Source organism: Sarcophilus harrisii, chromosome 6, assembly GCF_902635505.1.
Source record: "Sarcophilus harrisii chromosome 6, mSarHar1.11, whole genome shotgun sequence".
NCBI classification, from domain to species: domain Eukaryota; kingdom Metazoa; phylum Chordata; class Mammalia; order Dasyuromorphia; family Dasyuridae; genus Sarcophilus; species Sarcophilus harrisii.
The window spans coordinates 77,273,146-77,296,809 of record NC_045431.1 but is presented as its reverse complement, the minus strand read 5'-3'; the positions used below and the strand labels follow the sequence as shown (position 1 = coordinate 77,296,809).

The window sequence follows — 23,664 nt, the reverse complement described above, 5'->3', positions numbered from 1 at the left end:
GATCTTTTAAAGATAGGAGATCCTCTGGAAGACTTGAAAGTCTTTAACACCAGGGAATGGAAAATGGTAAGAGCAACAACTTAATTTCTATCCTCATGCAATTCAGGTTAGTTTTCCCCCAATTTCCTGCTTCTCCTTCTGGAAGAAATGAAAATTTCCCTTAGAGAAGGATGTGAAAAGAGCCCTGGAAATCTTTGTTGTTCTTGTCCCGCCTTTTTAAAGAGGACCATAACATCAGAAAGGTGATGACATGACTTGCAAGTGATTTGGATTTGACTGAAAGAGGGCTGGGCAAGGTCATCTGCCTCACTTTCCCTTCTAGAGCCATCTGGGTCCAGTTGTCAGATATAGATTAGGACTGGAAATGGCCCTGGATGCAGTGGGAGATCTTGACTTTTTTAAGCTAAGTCTTCAACAGGTCTCAATTTGACTGAGGCTACACCCATTCATTAATTAAGAATAGGTAAGAAATGAGGCAGAGAATGGTCTCTTTTACCTAGTCAAAAAAAAATATCCAATCTGGGAGGGGAAGACCCTCAGGGTTTCTGACCAAAATAGAAATGATTGTTATTTACATTCACTATGAGCCAGTCAGGGACTGAGACACAAAAAGACAGCCTTCACCTTTTTTCTTTTTCTTTTTTTTCCTTTCTTAGAGGAGGAAAGATGTTTATTTTTGTAAAATGGTATTTATATTGCCTTACATTACATATACATATATAGTGCCTTATATTATATTGACTTATATCTTAATAAAATGTACATCAAAATTAGCTGATTAGAGTGTTCTTAAAAAGTAATTTCAAAATCAGGTCAGGATTTTTAATATCTAACTCTTATCCCTGCAATTGATTAGACATTTTTTGTTATATATTTTTCAGATTATTTATGATTATTGCTAAGATATACAAAAATTAATGTTTCAGCAGCTAATCAGCTTTTCTTCTTTTACATTATCTATGCCACAAAAGTCTTGAAATTTTTAGATTTTATTTCTGTATGCTAAATGTAGCTGGTGAATCAGGCACTTCAGTCAAAAAGGATTGTCTTTTATCAAACTTTTACTTAGTGGCCCAGAGGTACTTTCCTGAGAAGGAAAACTTTTAAATCTTGGCATATTATGTCTGAACCCCCTGTTATTGGAAGAAATATTTGTGATTCACGCTTATATTTGGGGTATATGAAGCCACTCATGATCTCCACTACATCAATGACTGGCAATTTCACTTTTGAGTGACTAAAGATATGACACAAATTTATTTCTTGTTACATCCTGTAGTGATACTTCCTGAGGAGTGGTGATTATGACTGTTTCATCTATGTGTGTTGCACATTAGACTATGGATAGATGCTTTTCTGAAGTACCAGGATGGGTATCTCCAATGAGGTAGTCAATCTCTCCCCAATCCATATCATGAAGAAACTGCTTGATCCTTGTCTATCGATTGGAGAATGTCTGAATAAGTTATGGTATATGAATGGTATGGAATATTATTGTTCTGTAAGAAATGATCAGCAGGATGATTTCAGAGAGGCTTGGAGAGACTTATATGAAGTGGTGCTGAGTAAAATGAGCAGAACCAGGAGATCATTGTACACAGCAACAAGAAGATTATATGATGATAAATTCTAGTGAATGTGCCTCTTTCCAACAATGAGATGATTGCGATCAGTTCCATTGATCTTGTGATGAAGAGAACCATGTACACCCAGAGAGAGAACTGTGGGAACTGAGTGTGGATCACAATATAACATTCTCATTCTTTTTGTTCTTGTTCATTTGCATTTTGTTTTCTTACTCATTTTATTTCCTTTATGATCTGATTTTTCTTATGCAGCAAGAGAACTGTATAAATATGTTTACATACATTGGATTTAACATATTTTTTTAACATGTATAACATATATTGGATTGCTTGCCATTTAGGAGAGGGGGTGGGGGAAAGGAGGGGAAAATTTGGAACACAAGGTTATGGAAGGGCCAATGTTGAAAAATTATTGAAAAAAAAAAAGGAAACTACTCAATCCTACCATTTTTTTTTTTTTTTTTGGACCTCATCAAATGACAGCATTGTTAATTAAGACTGTCAAACAAAAAGCCTACTGACATCACATCAAGATTTTCTTCAACATATCCTGGAGACCATTCAGAACCACTCTGATAAAACTGTTCTTTCTCTAATTCCATTATTTTGGGAATTGATGGCCCACAAATATCAATATCCAGCAAAGAAAGTAATCTGTTTACTTTCATCTTCTACTAGTCCACGAGCAAAATGAGCACTGAAAGTGTTTTTGTCAACACCACCTTTCCCAGATAGGATTAACATGCTGTGTTTCTCATTTTTTCTTTGATTTCTTCTATTACTAGGTCGGGGTCAGTGTCAACCCAGAAGGACAACAGACGCTGCTTCTGGAGTCCCTGACAATAGGCCTCTTTGTCCTATTTGCCGAGTCCCGCTGTGCTAGCCAGGTATTATTCCCCATCCCTTCATTATTCTCTTCAGAACTATACACTGCTAGTTTTGGGGCATCTTGTGGAACCTCTTCCATTACAACATCTTCCCAGCTCTCATCTTTCTACACAGGTCTCTTTTGTCACACACACACACACGCATACACACACACACACACACACACACACATATACCTAATGTAATAGGTATGTGAGTAGAAGCATGCAGGAACAATTTTTTTTTTAAAAAAAAGCTTCATTAGGAGTTGGCCATTCAGTTCAACTTTGAATGGATCAAAAAATTCTAATAAATGGAGAAGAGGAGGAAGTTCAGTTCAGGCATGAGAAACAGACAATGCAAAGGCATGGATATGGGAAACCAAGAATTCTCCAACACATGTAGGAGCTGAAAGATCCATCTGCTTAGGATTTTTTTTTGTCTGAGAAAGATAAAAATGACAGAAGAGGGAGCCAGAGACAAGAGGTCCAATTCTGGCTCACCTAGGCAAACACCTATTTGTAAACCCTAAGTAATATTGTTGCTAGGGAGGAAGTGTGAAGAAGGCATTTCTCTACCCTTTCCCCTTGTCATTTGCTGTAAATCCAAGGGAGAACTGACCCTAGACTTATCCCATGCGAGAGAGCCTGAATTATAGAGAAGCCTCTCTATAGCTCTTCTAGACTACTGGAGATAAGTCCTTCATGACCTTCAGTAATCAATCCTGAATCATAAAGATGCACGAAGACCAATCAGGAGCTGCTACATTATCTCAGCCATGCCAAAAAGCTGTCCCTCTGCAAGAGACCAATGGGCCTGCCCACCCCAGTGGATCCAGGATGTCTCCTCTATATGATTAGACCTGTCAAAGAGGCAGCATATGAAACATCTGAGAAGGTCCACACAAATAATTAGTGCAACCAACAGTAAGGGGAGATCCATGAAATGGGGTGAAAGCTGTACCCTGAAAAATGGGTAGATTTTGGACAGGCAGAAAAGACGGGGAAGTTATTTCAAAGAAGGGGGGGAAGTAGGAAGAAAGGAAGGCTTAGAATTGACAACATGCTGAGTAAAACAGTCTGATTACAGTATAGGGTTTAGGAATCAGGGTCATTGATGTTTTCCTAGCCAAGTGGTATAAGAGTATAAAGGATTTTAATGTTGTATTGTGGTATCCTATGTCTATCTGTGAACTTAAATTTTCTTTAATTGAAACTATTGCCTCTAAGAACCAAAAGTTCTCTCTCTCTCTCTCTCTCTCTCTCTCTCTCTCTCTCTCTCTCTCTGTCTCTGTCTCTCTGTCTGTCTCTATCTCTGTCTGTCTGTCTCTGTCTCTCTCTTGGAAAGTAACCAGATTGCTGTTAGTTTCTTTTCAGCAATGGGCAGATTCCCAGAACTAAGGGAGAAATCCTAAAAGAATCAATACTATTGATGGATATAAAAATTCCACTTTTAAGCCAGTTGTCATTCTATTCATACTCTTGTCTCTTTTCTCTGAACTTCATACTCATGCTAGTGTGACTGAGATAGTTCTTCTCTGGATCTGAAGTCACTTGTATAGTTCTGAAGAGAATAATGAAGGGATGGGGAATAATACCTGGCTAGCACAGCGGGACTCGGCAATAACCAGTGAGTATTCTTTAGATTCAACACTTCAGGAATCTGATTTGATCAGTGCAGATATTCCCTCTACTGTCCTATATAGTAAATCCTTTGAAACTTATGGTCTTTGGGAATGACTGGGGTTAGGTCTCACATTACCTTCTGTCAGGAAAGCAGGGCACTGGGGGAAATGGGACTTGGGACAGTAGTTACCTTTGTATCTACTTCAGATTTAGCACAATACTTTGCACACATCAGGTTATTAGATGAAAAAGAAGACATACTTATATAGGCTGGTAGGTGGTTGCACAGGAGAGCAAACTGGATTTAGAATCAGGAGGACCCAAATTCAAATCCTGACTCAGGTAGTTATAAGTTGGGAGGCCCTGGGCAAGCTAACCTTTCTTAGTCTAGTTTTCTCATCAGTAAAGTGGAGTAATAATGGCACCTTCCTCACCAAGTTGTATGAGATAACTTATATAAATTGTTTTTATAAACCTTAAAATGTTATCTAGCTATTATTATTTTCTTAATTTCTATGTTTGGGCAAGGCAACTTCTTTTTTTTTTTTTTTTTGGTGGGTAATACAGGGTATTACAGGATAATATATTTGCTCATTTTCTCAATGACTATGAGTTGAGTGGTATAGATAACTTACTGTGCTGCCATATCTCAGTTGTCTAGAAACGTTCTGCAGATAAGTGTCTCCCTGGTAATGCTGATAAGTTTTTTAATTTGGTCTAAAAATAAGATTTTTCTGGGTAGGTTTATAATACAGATCAATAATTGCTTTTTAATTTATATTCCTACAAATTGGAAAACTAAGAGCTTAAGAGTCCTTGCCTTGATTCATAGAATTAGTCTGTATTAAAGAGCAAAATTTGAACACATGTTTTTCTTTGAGTCTAACTTTTTTCTTTCATCTACAATGATTCCCTGTCCCTCAATATCTACATAAACTGTACTCATTTCAGGATCCATTTATGAAGTGTCTGCTAAAAGCATTGCACAGGGAGAGGCAGTGTGTTCTGTCAGTCAACTATGTGGATCATAGGAGGAAAAGCTAAAAAGGTAGGGGTTAGGGGCAGCTAGGAGATACAGAGATAAAGCACTAGTTCTAGAATCAGGGGGACCTGAGTTCAAATCTAGCCTCAGATACTTGCTAGCTATGTGACCCTGGACAAGTCACTTAATCTTATTGCCTCAAAAAAAAAAATTGGTAGTGATTGTGAATGGCTCTGAAAGTCACACTAAGGAATCTGTCTTTTAGCTTTTTGTGTGTTTGTCATGGACTTCTTTAAGAGTCTTGTGAAGAATGTGGAACTCTTCTCAGAAGATTTTAAATATTGAACAAAACAAAATAAAAACAAGTTCTTGAATTCTATTTAAAAATTGAATAATTCAAAGAGATAAGGTGATATCATATTTATTATTGATTAGAATAGAGGAAATGGTTCAAAGAACTAAACTGAGTTCTTTCTTTAAAAAAGTATATATATATATATATATATATATATATATATATATAAATCTTTAATATTCTCACTTCCAAACTGAGACAAATGCAATTATCATTGATTTTTTTAGATTCTCATCCTAATTTACTATATTATAGTGACTCATTTGAAGTTACACAGCAATCAGTGGCAAAGTTAATAAAGCTTTCCTAACATTACTTTAGCAATTACTTGATGCTTCAAGCAAAAAACTGTTTTAATCAAAGTCTCTGTTGTAGATGGGAAGACTGACAAAGAAATGGAAAGGAAGTAATTTGCAAGCAATTGAAGGATAGTGCTCACAGAATTTTTTTTTTTTTTTTAATGGGGAACAAGTTTGAGTTATATGGGCTTTTGGTTGTGGAGATCAAGAGATAGTAAAAGTTGCTTTCATATCCCTATGGTTAAGGTACCTTAGAAGGCTAATAATGCCAAACACCAAACTTGGGTGAGGCAGGAAGAAGAGGGAGAGAGACCCAGATAAGGAGGGAGCCTGGGGTACTAGAAGAGTGACTTATTCTTTCCTGTCCCTGCCTTAGCCAGTGGCAAATAACTTCAATTAAAGTAGAGATCTCTAGACTTAATTATTCAGGCCCAATTAATAAAGTCAGAAGTAGTCTAAAAACATGGATGCTCTCCAGCAAACCTGTATTTTACCTGGGATTTCCTATCCTTTACTCTGCCTAGGAAAGGCCCATAAAATAAATACTCTTAGTAATTTGAGCAATGGACTGGAAAAACAAAATGTCTAAGTCGGGTTGCCACTGGCAGTCTGGGAAAAATAGTGGGGATTGTGTTAGAAATTTCAAGTAAATGCAATGGGACTTCATGGTTGGGAATGGAGGGCAGATAGAGAGGGAAAAGAAAGCAAACACATAAACAGAGACATATGCAGAGAGGGAGAGAGCAGGGGAGGGAGCTTTTTGGAGAAAAGGAATGAAAGAGAGTCAGAGACAAAAATGGAGTTAGAGAGAGGAAGAAAGAAAGAGGGAGGTAGAGAGAGACAGATTGAGATAGAAAGAGACTGATATATAAAGAGAGACAGAGATAGTAAGAAATAGGGAGAGAGACAGAAACAGAGAGATAGAGAGAGATGGAGATGGAGGTGGAGAGAGACAGAGAGAAACAGAGAGAGATGGAGACAGAGAGAAGGATAAAGACTGAGAAACACAGAGAGACAGAGATGGAGATGGAGAGACAGAGACAGAGACAAAAACAGAGAGAGATAGAGAAGTAGAGATGGAGAGGAGAAAGACAGAGACAGAGACAGACGCAGAGAGATAGAGACAGAGATGGAGGTGGAGAGAGACAGAGAAAGACAGAGTCAGAGAGAGACAGAGACATAGACAGAGATGGAGACAGAGAAGGATAAAAAGACAGAGATGGCGAGAGGAAGGAAGCAACTGAAAGACAGAGACAGAAACATAGATTGAAATGGAGAAAGAAACAGAGAAAGAGAGAAGTAGAGGCAAAAAGAGATTGAGATAGAAACAGAGACAGAGAGAGACAGATAGAGACCAAAACAGAGAGAGATAGAGATGGAGAGGAGAAAGACAGAGAAAGACAGAGAAAGAGAAATAGACAGAGATCGAGAGACACAGAGAGAGGTATACTCTAAAAAAAAAGTGTTCTTTGGTAAAGTTTTATGGAAAAGGCCTTTAGTGCCTTTATTATAGAAAATCAGACTTATAAAAGTAAAGAAAAGGAAGCAGGCTTTAGGCAAGGAGAATGAAACAAGGAAGAGATAGAAACTGTTTATTGCACCAAAAAGAAAAATCTATGGAGTTCATTTATCTATTGGATTTTCAGCATCCCCATGCCTCTGGCGGCATGTGGAATAGGAGCCAGCAGATGTTCCTCCTAGTGAAGGTCCCTATAGAGGTAGTGCAGACCAGATAAAGCAGGATGTCTCCTCCTACTGTGTGACGGTCCCAGGAGACAAAGCTGGGTCTTTGCTGCTGTGACTCAACTTCCTAAGTTCATGTTCAGCCAGGTTCTGGCTTCCCCTATTTTCCAGTCCCTGTCCCAAGCCTCTGGGTGGGCTGAGTGGAAGAAAACTGGTGACTGTTGCAGATTCTGAGGGCATCTCAACCTTTCTGGGAAGAGTCAGTGTGGGGTAGCAGAGAACAGATTAGGAGGCAGAAGTTGGTTGTGTGGATGGCAATGCACCAAATAGACATTGCGCTATTGCATGGTTTCTTGAGACTGCTCTTTGCTGATAAGATCTTGCTGTTTGTTCTTCTTTCTAGAGGAAGACCGTGATCTCAGGGAGAGACAGTAAGTGAATTGGATTTAAGTGAGGGAGGGCTGAGCAAGGTCACCTGCCCTACCTTCTCCTCCAGAGCCATTGGGGTCCAATGGCCAGAGAGAAATCAGAACATCTGACACAGGGCTTATATAAGAGATTCACTAATGGCCATGAGGATTACAGCATTGCTAGATCAGTGCTGCCCACTTTAAACCCCCCAAATTGTGAACAGGCCTGATGTTTCTCCAAAGTATATTTATGATCCTATTTCCAAGCAATGCAGAGTGGGTTAGCAGATAGAATTGGGTTTGCAGTCAGAGGACCTTATTCTGCTACCTGTGACCTATTCTGCTGTAAAGAGCAAGTTTCTCAGCCTCTGTGGGACTTCATTCCCTCAACTATAAAATTAAGGACAAAAGATCATCTTTAAGGTTCCTTCCTTCCCTATTTTTTTTTAGTAATGATCCCTGGATACCTGTTGTTTTAGACCATTCACACTTTAGCTACCATTTATTGGTATGGATAATGGAGACGATATAGCTGACATTTATCTGTAATGTCTGTGATGTGATTATAAAGGAGGGTTAAGGATTTCCATAAGCTGTATTGTGAAAATCCAGACTCAGTGTTTGGTGGCTGAACCATGAACAGAATGTATAGGAAGGTAAGGGAGCTATGGCCACTAATTTTGTAGTCCATTTTAACACGTGTCACACTTTGTACTATAAAGAATTAGGGATGGTTCATACTTTTTATTATTTACATCTCAGAAGTAGAAACATTAAAGTACAAAGCAAAAGGAAGACATATATCGCTTCTGAGAGAGAAGACAAGCTTGGTCAAAATATGAGGCTAGCATCTAGGGGAGGGAGTGGAGGGAAAAATTTGGAACACAAGGTTTTGCAAGGATCAGTATTGAAAAATTATCCATGCAAATGTTTTGAAAATAAAAAGCTAACAAAACAAAAAAATAAAGGAAACACAAAAAATTATGAGGCTAAACTTAAGCAATATGGTTTTAAGGAGAATCATTAGCATGAATCTACTAATTACTTATTAATTACTAATAAGTGGAGAGGTAAGAGGAGCTCCCAAATATCTCACTGCCCAATCTGGGTTACTTTCTACCATAACATGGTGCCTCCTAATTCTCAACACCTTATAGATCAAGAGTCTGACATAACCAGGCAGGAAGACCCACAGGAAAATGGTATTCATTCCCTGGAAGATTGCTAAGTAAGTACCCAGATTAAAAGGCATACCAGTGCTGTAAAAATTAATAGTCCTATCTAGTAGGAAAACACATTTCAGCTAATCTTGTATTAGTTCATTTTTTGAGCACAGAATTGTTTCCCTGCTCAAAGAATACATCCCAATAGAATTAAGTCATCTTGATCCAATTCCAGAAGGTTCCCTACTATTTGTGGTTATCTTTCCCTAATTGTATTATTGGAAAGTGACATTTATATTCTTCTCTGTTGACATCTATTTTTTATTTAAATTAAATTTTCTTTTTTATTTTTATGAACTTGACAAACATCAATAAACATGAATATTCCCTTGTACAAAGAACAGGAAAAGAAAACTGCATATAAAACCATGATCTTTTTATATAGCTTGTGTTTTAAAATAAATATAACTTAATTTAACATGGTAGTTCTAATATTGTCCTATTTGTGTCCCCTTCTGAACTTCCTTTTGCTTTCTTCTATATGTATTTAAAATATTTAATTGACTTTTTTGTTCCTCCCCTGTTTCCCCCTTCCTTACCCTTCCCTACCCTTCTCTTATTTTCATATCCCTGTCCCTTCTCCCAATAAAAGTTCTCCCTTATAACAGATAAGTATAATTGAACAAAACAAATTAAAAACTGCTCATATGTGTCTCATTTTGCAAACAAGAGGGAAGCATATTTTATCATCAGCCTTCTGGATTCCTGACTGGCCACTAGATTTCTTGACATTTATCTCAATAATGAGACACTTGAGAAAGCAGCGAACACATCCTGGAGACTTTTGCTTTGCAAACCACACACACACACACACACACACACACACACACACCTGATAATTTTCTGTGACACTTGATTAAAGAATTTTACAGGCTAAGATGGTTTTGAGATTGAGGATGGCCAAGAGTCTGACGTGAAACCTATATTGTCTTTATTTCCTGTGAAGAAAAAACAGTATCTTGAAATGGCCACTTCTTAATTTCAGTTCCCTGGAAGATCACACAACTACCAGTGCCTAATTATAGTTGGGTAACTACTGGTTAATGATAGAGCCTATTGATTTCATGCTGGCTTTGAACTTAAATGTCTTTTTAGTAAGCCTAAGCCCTAGAGATGGGGAATATAAAAAAGATTTTCATTGTGAGATACAGTAGTTCTGGATCAGATTAGCATCCAGAGTCTGGCACTGAACTTTTTTCTGCCCCGCTCCCCCTCTGTCTCTGTCTCTCTCTTTCTCTGTCTCTATCTCTATCCTTCTCTCCTTCCCTCTCTTCCTCTCTCTTTCCCTTTCTCCCTTTCTTCTTCCCTCTCTCCCTTCCTCCTTCCTTCTCTCTCTCCTTCTCTCTCTCTCTCTCTCTCTCTCTCTCTCTCTCTCTCTCTCTTCTCTCTCTGTCTCTGTCTCTCTCTATCCTTCTCTCCTTCCCTCTCTCCTTTCCTTCCTCCCTTTCTCCCTCTTTTTCTCTCTTCCCCCTTCCCCCTCTCCCTCTCCCCTCTCTCCCTCTCTGTCTCTGTTTCTATCTCTTCCTTCCCTCCTTCCCTCCCCCCATCTGTCTCTCTCTGTTCACACACACACACACACACACCCCATTTCCCTTGGGAAACAAAGATCTGGACTAAAGCAGACACAATCCCATTCCTTTCTCAATGTTCAGAGACTAATCTCAAAGCAAAACTCTGGCCTCCCCTCCTTCTACCCTCCCTCGCATTTCTTTAGACTAGACAATAGCTAGTTGTACAATTTGGTCCCTGGTTTGGGGTGTTGTTTCTTGCCCCGACAAGTCATTATCAAATGTCTTAAGGAGCAAACTCCATTGGGTTCTGCCATGAACTTTCCTGGCAGAGCCACAAATGTTATGAACAGTCACGAAATTATACAATCTCTTGGAAAGCCAGAGTTTTGGTTTTTGTGGTTAATAGCTTGTCCTATTTCTTTTTCTAAAATGGCACTGTTTAGTCTATTTACTTCTTCCTCTGTTAATCTGGGCAAGCTATATTTTTGACGGCATTCTTTCATTTCATTTAAGTTACCGAATTTATTGCCATAAAGTTGGGCAAAGTAACTCCTAATTATTGCTCTAATTTCTTCTTCATTAGTGGCAAGTTCTCCCTTTTCATTTTTAAGACTAACAATTTGATTTTCCTCTTTCCTTTTTTAAATCAGATTTATTAAGGGTTTGTCTATTTTGTTAATTTTTTTTATAGAACCAACTCTTAGTTTTATTAATTAATTCAATAGTTTTTTTACTTTCAGTTTTACTGATCTCTCCTTTTATTTTTAGAATTTCAAGTTTAGTGTTTGACTGGGGGTTTTTAATTTGTTCCTTTTCTAGCATTTTTAGTTGCAAACCCAATTCATTGACCTTCTCTAGAGTTTTGGTTTTTGTGGCCTCTTCTCCCTTGGCCCTCACCCCAGTCCTTTATTTCTCCATTAGGTCTCACTGTTCTATTTAATCATAATTTGGAGCACAAATCTAAAATTCTGATAAGATTGCAAGTCTTTGTATTTTTTCTGACCCTTTACTGCAACTCACTTCCTTTTCCTCTCAAGAGGATAGCTCACTTTTCCTTAGCACTTAAGATTGATAAAGCTAAATATTTCCTCACAACAATCCTGGGGCTTAGGCAATATAGATATTTTCCCTCTTTGCAAATGGCATTGAAGGCTAGATATGGGAAGTGATCACATAAGTTAATAAATATCAGAAAGGGGTCACGAAAGCAAATCTATTGACTCCAAGGTTGGTGCTCTTTCCATCATGGTGCTCTATCTCTCTGACAAAAGCCCATTATTTGACTATGGATTTGACTTGCCACTTGGCCTTCCTCATGTCCTATCTCCTATCTCTATGGTTTTATACAGCCTGGAATTAGCTCCCTGCTCACCTGTATCTTTAGGAAATCCTTGTCTTTCAAAGGACAAGTTCAAAAGCCATCTTCTTGTAGCCTTTTTTCATCCCCTCCCCATTTGTTATTGTCTTTCCTCTTCCATTGCATGTTGTCTCTCCTGACAATTCTATCAGGAGTAAGCTCTCTGTGGGTAAGAACTATTTTATCTCTGCCTTTGTATGCCCAGTTTCTAACACAGTACTTGGTACATAGGAGATAATTGATTTTTCATAGAATAATAAAGTTCTAAGGGATTTAGAGATTTTTGAGTCCTTCTGCTTTTGTTTCTCAGAAGAGGCCCAGAAACATGAAGTGATTTGTCCTAACTCACCAAGTGATTTAGTGGCAGAAGGGGAAAAGAAATAAGCATTTATAATGGTACCTATTATGTGTCAGGCAATATCATTTCATTTAAACTCCAGTCTCCCAACTTCAACTAAGCCAACATTTCATGTTGTTTCATGGAGTCATTGAGTTTGGCTTGTTCTATTATATTTTTTCAGGGAGTCCATTAGTTGGGCAAAGTTTTCTACCTTCTTTTCTAAACTATTTATTCTCCTTTCCCCCTTTTCCCTCTTGAACTCTAATTTCATTTATATTTTCATTTCTTTCTTTTTTTTAAAAAAGTTTTTTTTATTCTCAAGATACATGTATAGATAGTTTTCAACATTCACCCTTACAAAGCCTGGTGCTCCAAATTTTTTTTCCCTCCCTTTCCTCCAGCCCTCCTCCAAATAAGCAAGTAATATGTTAAACGTGCAATTTTTCTATGCATATTTTCATAATTATCATGCTGCATAAGAAAAATCAGATAAAAAGAGAAATAAAACAAAAAGCAAACAAACAATAACAAAATTCTCTCTCTGAGAGTCCCCACAGTTCTCTCTCTGAGTGCAGATGGCTCTCTCCATCACAAGACCAGTGTGGCTGGCCTGAATCACCTCATTGTTGAAAAGAGAAGAGTCCATCAGAATTAATCATTGTATAATCTTGCTGTTGTGTTGTATAATGATCTAGTTCTGCTCATTTCACTTATCATCAGTTCCTGTAAGTCTCTCCAGATCTCTCTGAAATCCTGCTGATCGTTTCTTATAGAACAATAAAATTCTATAACATTCATATACCGTAATTTATCCAGTCATTCTCCATCTGATGGGCATCCACTCAGTTTCCAGTTTCTGGCCACTACAAACAGGGCTGCCACAAACATTTTTGCACATGTGGGTCCCTTTCCCTCCTTTAGTATCTCTTTGGGATATAATTCCAGTAGAAATACTGCTGGAACAAAGGGTATGCACAATTAGATAGTCCTTTGTGCATAATTCCAAACATGGCTGTATGCACAATTCCACCAACAATTATCAGTGTCCCAGTTTTCCCACATCTCCTCCAACATTCATTATCTTTTCCTGTCATTTTAGCCAATCTGAGCGGTGTGTAATGGTACCTCAGAGTTGTCTTAATTTGCATTCTCTGATCAATAGTGATTTAGAGCATTTTTTCATATGACTAGACATGGTTTTAATTTCTTCATCTGAAAATTATCTGATCATATCCTTTGACCATTTATCAGTTGGAGAATGGCTTGTATTATTATTTGAGTCAATTCCCTATGAGACCTTTCAACAGCAAGTTTATATAATGATCAATTCAGATGAACATGACTCTCTTCAACAGTGAGACCATTTCTGTCTCCTTGAATAATCAAGAAATGACTCTCTCTCCTACTATGATTCTTAGAGGCTCCACTGAAATGTTGGAAATGACGTTGGTCTCAGATCTGGTGAGATCAGGCTGGTGCCCATGGGCTGGGTTGGTGCTCTTCTTGCTATGGTTCCCAGTTTTCTGAGAAGTATAAGTTCTCTGTTTCCTTGAGCAGTGCTCTGCAGGGGCTGACTCCATCCCCTGTCTCCATTTTGACAGACCAAAGCTAACATCTTTAGTTCCTCAAATGTTGGAGCTGCTATTGTCTCCTGTTCAGAATGCCAGTTGTCTTCAGAGCAATTTTAAGGACCTTGTTTTGGTTTTTCTGGTGTATCTCTTCTGCCTTCTTCCCCTGACTTATAGCTATTTCTTTCAGTTCAAATTGATTTCACTGGAATATCCCTTTACCAGCCTCCACTGTGTGTTTTTGTGCAGTTCTAGACTGACTTTACTGTTGCGTCTCTTTGGTTTTCTTTATCACTGTCCTTTCTGGGATATTTTTCTGATGGGTGTTGGGATTTATGTGGAACATCTGAATTTCTCTTCAAACTTGCACATCCTAATCTTCTTTATTTTCTTCTTGAGACCTGTTCTTCCTCTGTGGTTCACACTAGAAGGGCAGTGGATGGTCATAAGTCCAACCTCCATGTTAAGTGTCACAGAGACTTTGTCCTACTCCATTCCTGACCTGGCCCAATTTACCCCTTCTTGTGTAGCTGGAAACCTAGGAATTCACCCTATTCATTCCAGACTTAATATTGCAGCCAGTACTCCAGCCCTCAAGAGATTCACCAGCTTCAGTCTCCCATACTCTTAGATTTTATAAGCATTCATTCCTATACCTAGCTTATATCACTATCTTAACCAGAAGTCCACTTTATTTGATGGATGAGTTTCAAAAATAAGTCTTCCTTGGGGAAAAATACTTGGAAGATATTTAATTTCAATGACACGGGCCTTGATTCTACTCACATAAATCACCTTCCGTCAGACTTAGTAGCTATTCTGTGAAAGATTCTTCAAGAATCTCAGTGTTGATGAGTTTCTCCATATTCCATGGGAGAGTTGTCTGACAATCAGCATCACCATAGCCTGATGTTGCCAGCTTCTGGACCAAATTACTTGGTAAAGATACAGATATAGAAGTTTTGTGGGTATTATGTTGCTCATTTCAAATGAATAACTCATATTCTATTTCTATCCACTTTTGACATTCATTGACAAATAAATTGGGTTCTGAAATTGAGGGAAGACCCAGGGAAGACAAGGAAAAGGACTTTTTTTTAAAATGTTTCTGTTTGGTTTCATTAGGTATTTTTTTTTGGCCCCTAGCCCTTCCTGGTGGTGACTTGTTTCCTATGTTGCCTTAGAATGCTATCCCTTCCCCAGCTGGAAATTCTTCAAATACTCAGTGATGCTCAGAAGATGAAGGTATTCTCAGACTAATTCCTGTCTCAGGGGACATTTCTTTTGGACATACTACCCTGTCTTATCAGAGTCACAAGAATGTCTATATTTGGCCACCCAGCCCACCCTGGCCCAGTAGAGTAGATATTTTTGGCCATATCAACAGCTGGTTTCCATACAATCAATTGACTTTGCAGCCATTCAACCAAGTTGGTAAGGTAGTGAAATAAGTGGGCCAAATGTATTGTCTGTGCGTTCTTACAGTCAAATAGAGAAGTGCAGCCAGAGGATCCAAGCCACTGACTGGTGACCCCAGAAGCATGCAAAAGCAGTCAACAGACTGGGTTCTGGGACCGTTGTATTTAAAAAGAAACACATGATTGATGACTTTTGGAGGGAGAGGGAGGATATTATAATCATTTCCAAATATACATCTTTCTGCTTCTCCATCAATGAGCCTTCCTTTGTAAGAAAGGAAAAACCAAAACAATATCCAATTATCCTGGTGACTAACTAGCTGGATGGCTGTGTTACTTAAACCCTGTGACTAAATTTCTTTGCAGATATATTTGAGCTAAAAATAGGATTATCTTTTCTTTGTTGTATATGTGTATGTGTGTGTGTGTGTGAGTGGTGTGTGTGTGTGAACTTTATGTTCAGCTAAAGGCCCAATCTGATGCCTCTTCATGACTTAGAGTTGACACTGAGTGTTCAAAGATGTTTCCCAATGTATCCTGACAAAGCACAGGGCTGAGAACATCACTTGCCCCATTCAGTAAACTCCAATGATTCTCTTTTGCCTCCAGGATCAAATATAAAATTCTCTGGCATTCAAAGTCCTCCCTATTCTTTCTAGTCTTCTTACACCTTACACCTTGTCAAATTCCTCCCTACACATACTTTTTAATCCAGGGATACTAGTCTCCTTACTGTTCCTTAGATAAGATGCTCCATTTCTGGACTCCAGGTATTTTCACTTGCTTTCCCCTATTTGTGAAATGCTATTTCTGTCTCCTGATCTTTCTCTAGTTTCCTTTAAGTAATAGCTAAAATCCTACCTTCTATTGGAAGCCTTTCCCAATTATCCTTATTTCTCACATCTTCCTTGTATTGATTATCTCCAATTTATCCTGTGTAGAGCTTATTTGTACATAGTTATTTCCATATTGCCTCTCCATTAGATTGCAAGCTCCTTGAGGTCAGGGTCTGTCTTTTTTTTTTTTTTTTTTTTTTTTTTGTATCTACAATTCTCAGTCTGGCACATAGTGGATACTTAATACATATTGACTGACTTGACTGATTACCATGATGAAGCAGTAGATTTGGAGTTAGAAATCATAATTTTCAGTTTAGGTTCTAGTTATTATTTATATTAACTGGGTAAATCACGTTATCTTTTTACGCCTTAAGCAAGGAAAAGCTTTATCTATAAAATGAGGAAAATAATGTATATACTATCTAATCTCATAGGATTATAGTGAAGATTAAGTAAGATAATCAATCAGCAAGTATTCATTCTATTTTAATAGTATTTTATTTTTTCAAATACATGCAAAAATAGTTATCAACAATCATCTTTGCAAAACCCTGTATTCCAAATTTTTCTCTCTCTTTCCCCACCCATCTCCCTAAGATAGCAATCTGAAATAGATTAACATGGACACTTCTTCCAAACATATTTCCATATTTGTCATGCTGCACAAGAAAAATCAGATCAAAAGAGAAAAAAAAAAGTGAGAATCAGGAGGTATTTTTTAAGCACCTACTATGTATTTAACAGGAGGCAACTAAGTTGGCTCAGTGTATGAGCATTGGGCCTGGAATCAGAAAAACCCAAGTTCAAATCCAGCCTCAGACACTTACTAGCTGGGGAAATCCCACAAATAGTATGGCCCATGAGATCACCAAGAGTCACACTCACCAAGGACAAAAGCTATTTAATAGTCCAGAGGCTTGGGATACAAAAGCCTCCAGGAGCTTACATTCTCTGGATGTACCTAATTGTGCTTTGTAGCCCTTATAAAGCAGTGCCATTGGATCAAGGACTTAGGGTTTCTGGGTTACACTTTCTCATATGTGAAACCAGGGGATTGGACAACCTGTCTTGCATCTCTAAATCTACCACCCTAAGTGTGCTTTCCATTAATAACAAGACTCCTATGACTTGACTTCTAAAACTAATTTCTACTATTTAATGTTAACCCTCTGTTGTTCTGATTTTCCCATGGGAAGGCTGGTTTCCTAGAGTAGGGAAGTCTCGCCAAACAAGCCTTAAGGAGCTGCTGGAGGCTCCCCGACTTGTCCCGAATCACACAGCTGATGTCCGAGAATGACTTTGGACTACAGTCTGCCCAGCGCCCAGGCTACTGCTCGGTCTGTTCTGCTCCTATAAGAGCCGGGGCTCTGGCTAGTCAGCCGCTCTCCATCACCTGAAGCTTCTTTGTCACATAGAAAAGCTTTTAGTACCTCCACGGCCTGCCTCCCTGCGTTGCTATGATGATCATGGGATGATGAATGCTTAGCATACTTTAAAAACTAGAAAATATGCTGCAGATGTCAGCTCACATTCTAATGGAGATTACTCTGGTTTACACTGTCTTGGCCTGATATAATCCCATAGAGCACAATTTACAAACTCTTTAAAAGAGAGGGAGAATAAGACATAAAGTAAATGGGGAGGTGGGAGGAGAAGAAACCTTAAAAAAAAGAAACCCCAAATCTCAGCAACTTCTTAGCTCTTTTTTTTTCATAAAAACTGGTATAGATGTTTCTTTATCCATATTTTATTTCTTTCCCCATCTAATATTTAAAGACTTTCCTTCATATTGTGTGATGAAAAGCTGACATCGAGAGAACTGGAACATTATTTCCCTAACTCCCACTGCTTGCTTCTCTCAGCTTACAGGCCAGCTTTCTATTTCCTAATGCAAATGAGCAGTAGTCAGAATCATTCTGTTGGGTTCTCATATGAAATATTTTAACAGAGCACAAAACACTAATTCAACTTCCCTCAACTTTAGAAATTTACTGGTTCCTGAACCAAGCTGGATAAATGGGGAGCTCGGTGTCCTAATTCTGCCTCAGACATTAGGGTGACCTAAGTCACCTAATCTGTGTCTCTGTTTGTCTCTGTCACTGTCTGTTTGTCTCTCTCTGTCTCTTTCTGCCAGTCTGTTTCTTTTTTTCTGACTCTCTGTCTGTCTCAGTCTCTGTCCCTGTCATTCTCTGTATCTCTCTCTCTGTATCTCCTCCTCTGTCTCTCTTCATTTGTTATTCTCTGCCTCTGTTTCCTTTTCTCTCTTAGTCTGTCTTTCTGTCTGTCTTTGTCTCTCTGTCTCTGTCTCTTTCCTTGTATTTCTCTGTATTTCTCTGTATCTCTGTCTCTCCTTCTCTGTCTTTCTCTGTGTGTCTGTTTGTCTTGGTCTCTGTCTCTTTTTCTCTGTCTCTGTATCTGTCTGTTTTTTTCCATCTTTGAGTCCCTTTCTCTCTCTCTCATTTTCTCTATCTTTCTGTCTGTCTCTGTCTCCGTTTCTGTATATTTCTCCCTCTCTGTCTCTGTTGTTCTCTATCTCTGTCTCTGTCTCTCTGTCTCTGTCTCTGTCTTTCTCTTTCAGCTTCCAAGTAGGGATATTAATAGCATCTACCATATAGTATTTTTGTTGTGAAGATTAAATAAGATATGTATAAAGAACTTTGTAAATGTTAAAGTTAAATATAGAGATCAAAAGTTTTTTAAATTAATCTAATGAATAAGATTGAGAAGAGCACCTGACTCCCCTGTGATAAACAGTCAATCCATGCAAACTTATTCAATGCAACTGGGTCCCTTTTTTTTTTTTTAAACAAAAGTTGTATTATTGTCTTTTGTTTTTATGCTATAATCATTTCCCTTTAAGCACTCTCCTCCATCCCCTCCCTACCACTTAAAGCTTCTTGGTGACAAAGAAAAACATTTAACCAAGACCAACCATCCGAGAGAACCACATATGGACGTATATATGGTGTTCCAAAGCTATGGTCCTTCATGTTTCCATTATGAGCTAGAGGGTATATTTCAGGATCAGTTCTTTGGAACTGAAACTGTTCACTACAATTCTGGAGGTAATCCATGTATTCCTTCAATTGGCATTTCATGTTTTGTGTTCAGAAATTCTGAGCAATTCTCTTGTAATTTTTCTTAAATTATGATGTTAAGGTTTTTGACTTATCATATTTAGGGAGACCTATGATTCTTAGGTTACTTTATGCATCCTATCTTTGTCTTTGAGATCAGTATTTTTTGCCTGCATAGGAAGCACATTTTATTTAGTGTTATTGTTTTTTGTTCACCCTCCTATAGACAGGTCTTCACTTCTGTGTACTTGTTTTCCCAATGTGTCATTGTCTCTTTTGTTTCTTTAGTGAGACTTACTATTACAGATTCAAGTTCTTCCTGTCTACCTAATTTGCTGTGAAAGACATAAATTCTGCTTTCATATTTCTCATTTCTCCTTGGAACCACTCAGAAACAATGTGCTGCAGTTCCATATTCTCCTCACATTCTAGAGGATCCTCTTTCTCATCAAATGTGGGATCTTTTTCCTTTGTTTTGAAGGTTTTACTTATAGATGCTTGGACTTCTTCATTAGATTTTGAGACCATATTTTCTTCTGTTATTAATGTTTTTTTTAATAATTTGTCTACTTATGGTTAAAGGTTTTTTGACTTTTCTTCTTTTTGAGATATTTTGTCATTTCAGTCTCATCCTCCCTACCTTTTATTTTCCCTTATTGCTCACTTTCTGATTCCCTCCCCTCTGATAGTGGTCTCTTTGGGGACTAGATCTCAAAGCGTTACCAGTATAAGTCTTTGCTCCATCTAACTTTTGTGGGGATAAAATTGGACTCTGTTGGGTTTAGGGTTCTTTCAGACTTAATGGAGCACTGTACAACTACCTCCTCTCTTTTTCTCCCTCCTCTCCAACCTAGGATGTCCTGTCCCAGGGTCCTATTCTATTTCTTCTGTTCTTTAATACTCTAGCTTAGCATGGACAATTTAGATAGCTGATACTAAAGGGTTGATGTCTGTTAGTTGGGTTTCCAAGGTTCTGGGAGGAACGGGGCAGGAAGGGAAGTTGAACTGCATTTCAAGCCCAGACATGTGTCCTGCCCCTTTCTTGCCTCCATTGTCCTGCAGAGATCTTTTATAATATGTAGCACAGGCTATCTGTCATGGTCCAAGTAAACTTCTGTATCCTAGAGCTGAGAACTCTATAGCGCTGGCAGGAAGGAAGAAGGATCTAGTATTGGGTTGAGTTTTATTGGAGGTCAGTTTTTGTGCCCTCAAGTTTTGTGGCAATTCTGGGTACTGGGTCATTGGGTTGTTGGATGCAACTTCAATGCCAGTAATGTAGTGGCAATAGAGGAAAAGGGGCTGAGTGAGCTCAGGGTAGGTGTTCGTTTCTATTTTATTTTTTTACCTTTTTTATAGATTCCAAGTGTCCTAAAGTGTGGAGATGACTGAAGCTGCTTTATCTAAGATACATTTTGTTTTGGAGAGATTTGAGAGGTCCTGGGAATCAAAGAAAGTGTCTGATCCTCCATTCTCTTGGTCAGGTCTTTATTATACTTATCATTATAGGTTCATTATAATACATCAAAATTTGACCACCATCTCTCTCCCCCAACCAAGAATAGATCAAAGGTTTGCATTTACAATCAAAAAAAGTCATGAATTGCATGAGGCTGTGGGTGAGTCCTTTCTTGGTACCTCAGTTTCCTTAGAAGTAAAATAAGAGGGTTTGAACTAGAAAATCTCACATTTTGATGCTTTTTAAAATAGATCACACTCTCTCTCTTTTTTTCTTCACTTTGCCTCCAGTTAATTCACCTCACTGTTATTTTGCCTTAAGCTATCGCCCTTTCCAAGATGGAGCACTCTCCTAAGTCTTCTGCTATTCCCAGTATTATTCAAAAATGAAGTTAACTTTTAAATGAAAGATTTTTTTTTAGTTGCTGCTATAGTTTAGACATTCTTTTGGCCTTTTTAAGAACAATCTTTTTCAAATTCAGGAGACATAAAAACATAGATGTCAATTAAAATATACTTTAAAAAAATACTCTATAAATTATCCTCAAGGGACAACCTTTTCTATTATTTCTTCTCTTTTCTACTAGTAGTTTTACTATTTTTTTCTCTTTTCTACAATTATTCTTATCTGTAATTTGGAATATTTGTGAGTACTTGAAGGATTTGTAATTTCTAAGGTGAGGAACTTCGGATGTGAGAAATCTTTCAACCAAAGAAATTGAATATGATTCAACAAACATTTATTGAGTGCCCACCTGGCATTGGACTAGGGATATATTGGAGGGAAAGTAGGGCAATTCTTGATCCAGAAAGCTTACATTCTACGGGATCCACTATGATTTAATAGGGAGTTCTAGGGAGTTACATAAGAAAGCAACCAGCTTATCCACTGGGCGCTGCTGCCTTTCATTTGGCATTAAAATAAAAATCCACACCTGGACTCTGGTGGATTGCAATATTTACTCTATTCATTGTCTCTGATAATTTGGATGAGGCTTTTTGGCTGGAAGTGTTTGTGTTTATGGGTGAGTAATGAGGGGAACTGGGGAGTCTGTGCCATTATTTAGGAGTCACATGGGCTGTGTGTGTGCTGTTGATTGCCAATATGACCGAACTGGGAGGAAGCCAGCCTAATCATCTTGGGGACTTATATGATTCCCTTTGGAGGAACTTCCAACCACTTTGCAGACCATTATCTCATTAATCTCACAATACCCTAGTGAACTGGGAGAAACTAAGATCCTAATGAACTCATTAGATGTTGCAAAATGCTCTGCTAATGTTATACACATTCTCCCTTCCTTGCCACCCCCAACTGCAATCAAAGAAACTGAGGCAGAGAAAAATGAGGTCATATCATCTGGGAAGCCCTTTTTGATCTTTCTAATCAATAGCAGTCAGGATTTCTCTATCCATCTATCTACCTGTTATTGTTTGTCCTTCTTTCTCTAAGAGGACCATGACATCGGGGAGGTGATACCATGGCATGTAAGTGAGTTGGATTTAGTAAAGGAAGGCTGGACAAGGTCAGTTGCCCCTCTTTCCCCTCTGAGCCATCTGTGACCAGATATGGATCAGGACAATGGGAGTTGGCCCTGTATGCAGTGGGAGACCTTGGCTTTTTTAAGGTCCTGTCTTTAGCAGGTTTCAGTTTAATTGAGGCAACACCCATTCAGTGTTTAGGGCTAGGTAGTAAAATGCATATATATATATATATATATATATATATACTTATGTGTATATCAGTGTATATATTTTGTATTATGTAGAGACGATTTAAACCCAAATCTTTATGTTTAGAAGCTATTAGTTAATTAATGCTGAAGATGGTACGATGGTTAGAATCCTGGGCTGAAATCACAAAAATACCTGAGTTCAAATGTGACCTTAGACATTTGATAGCTGTGTGACCCTCTGTCTGCTTCGGTTTCCTCAACTATAAAATGAGAATTAAAAGTAGCACCTGTTTCCCAGGAACAAATGGAAAACCTTTAGTAAAATGCTTAGTGTATTGCCTGACACAGAGTAGTTGCTCTATAGATGCCAGCTCTACTAATGCTAATAATTATTATTATGTTGGCACTTTTCTTGGATTAGCAAGTTCCTGGGAACAGGCTCAGACCTGCTGTATTGTGTTCCCCTCCTAACTCTTGTGATTCTCTGAATATCTCCATCAGACCCAGCTCCCCACTCCTGCTTCCCTGCCATACCCCACCCTACCAACGTCAACTTCCTCTCCCTTTTCAGTTTTGTGTCTTGGTAAACTCCTGGAGGGCAGAAACTCTCTCTCCTTTGGTTTGACTTTGTAACACAGGCTTCCTGCTTAGTCACTGGACCACCACTGTTGCTACTACAGTAGTCTATATTTATGGAAATTCCTCTACTGGACCCTAAGCTCTTTGAGGGCAGAGACTGTGCTTTAACTAGATATCATCTCTTCCTCAATGCTTAGCACAGTGTCCGGCACATAAGAGACATGGAATAAATATTTGTTTTTTTTTTAAGCTAGCAGCTAGCTGGCACAGTGCATTAGGCTACCCTTTGAGTCAGGAAAACCTGAGTTCAAATCCATCCTCAGACACTTACTTCCTGGGCAAGTCACTTAACTCTATTTGCCTCAGTTTCCTCATCTGCAAAATGAGCTGGAGGAGGAAATGGCAAATCAGTCCAATATCTTGGCCAAGAAAACCCCAAACCCCAAATGGTGTTATAGAGTTGAACATGACTGAACAATAACAACTTATTTTTAATTCTTGTGTTAAAGTTAATTTATTTCTTGGACTTTATTGGGGACGGAGATGATGTAAGAGGAAATTTAGATACATGCTTTATCACATGGACAACCCTTTGCTGCCCATCCTGTATAGAGAGAAAGAATGAATGTAGTCAGCCAATAAATAGTATTAAGGGTCTGTTAAGTGCTGGAGATACAAGAAAAGGCAAAAGACAAAGGATGAATGTTTTCTTTTATTTCTATACCCCTTTTGGGCTCAGTATCTGAGTAATTATCCTAATTGATGACATCCCCCCTTACGCATCTTGAGAACCTGTACCTAATACAAAGTTCTG

General features: G+C 38.3%; 1 pseudogene; it reads right to left on the bottom strand.

Moving 5' to 3' along the window:
* Positions 1 to 1,065: 1,065 nt before the first annotated feature.
* LOC116420048 overlaps positions 1,066 to 23,664 on the bottom strand; it is a 102,449-nt pseudogene continuing 79,850 nt past the window's right edge.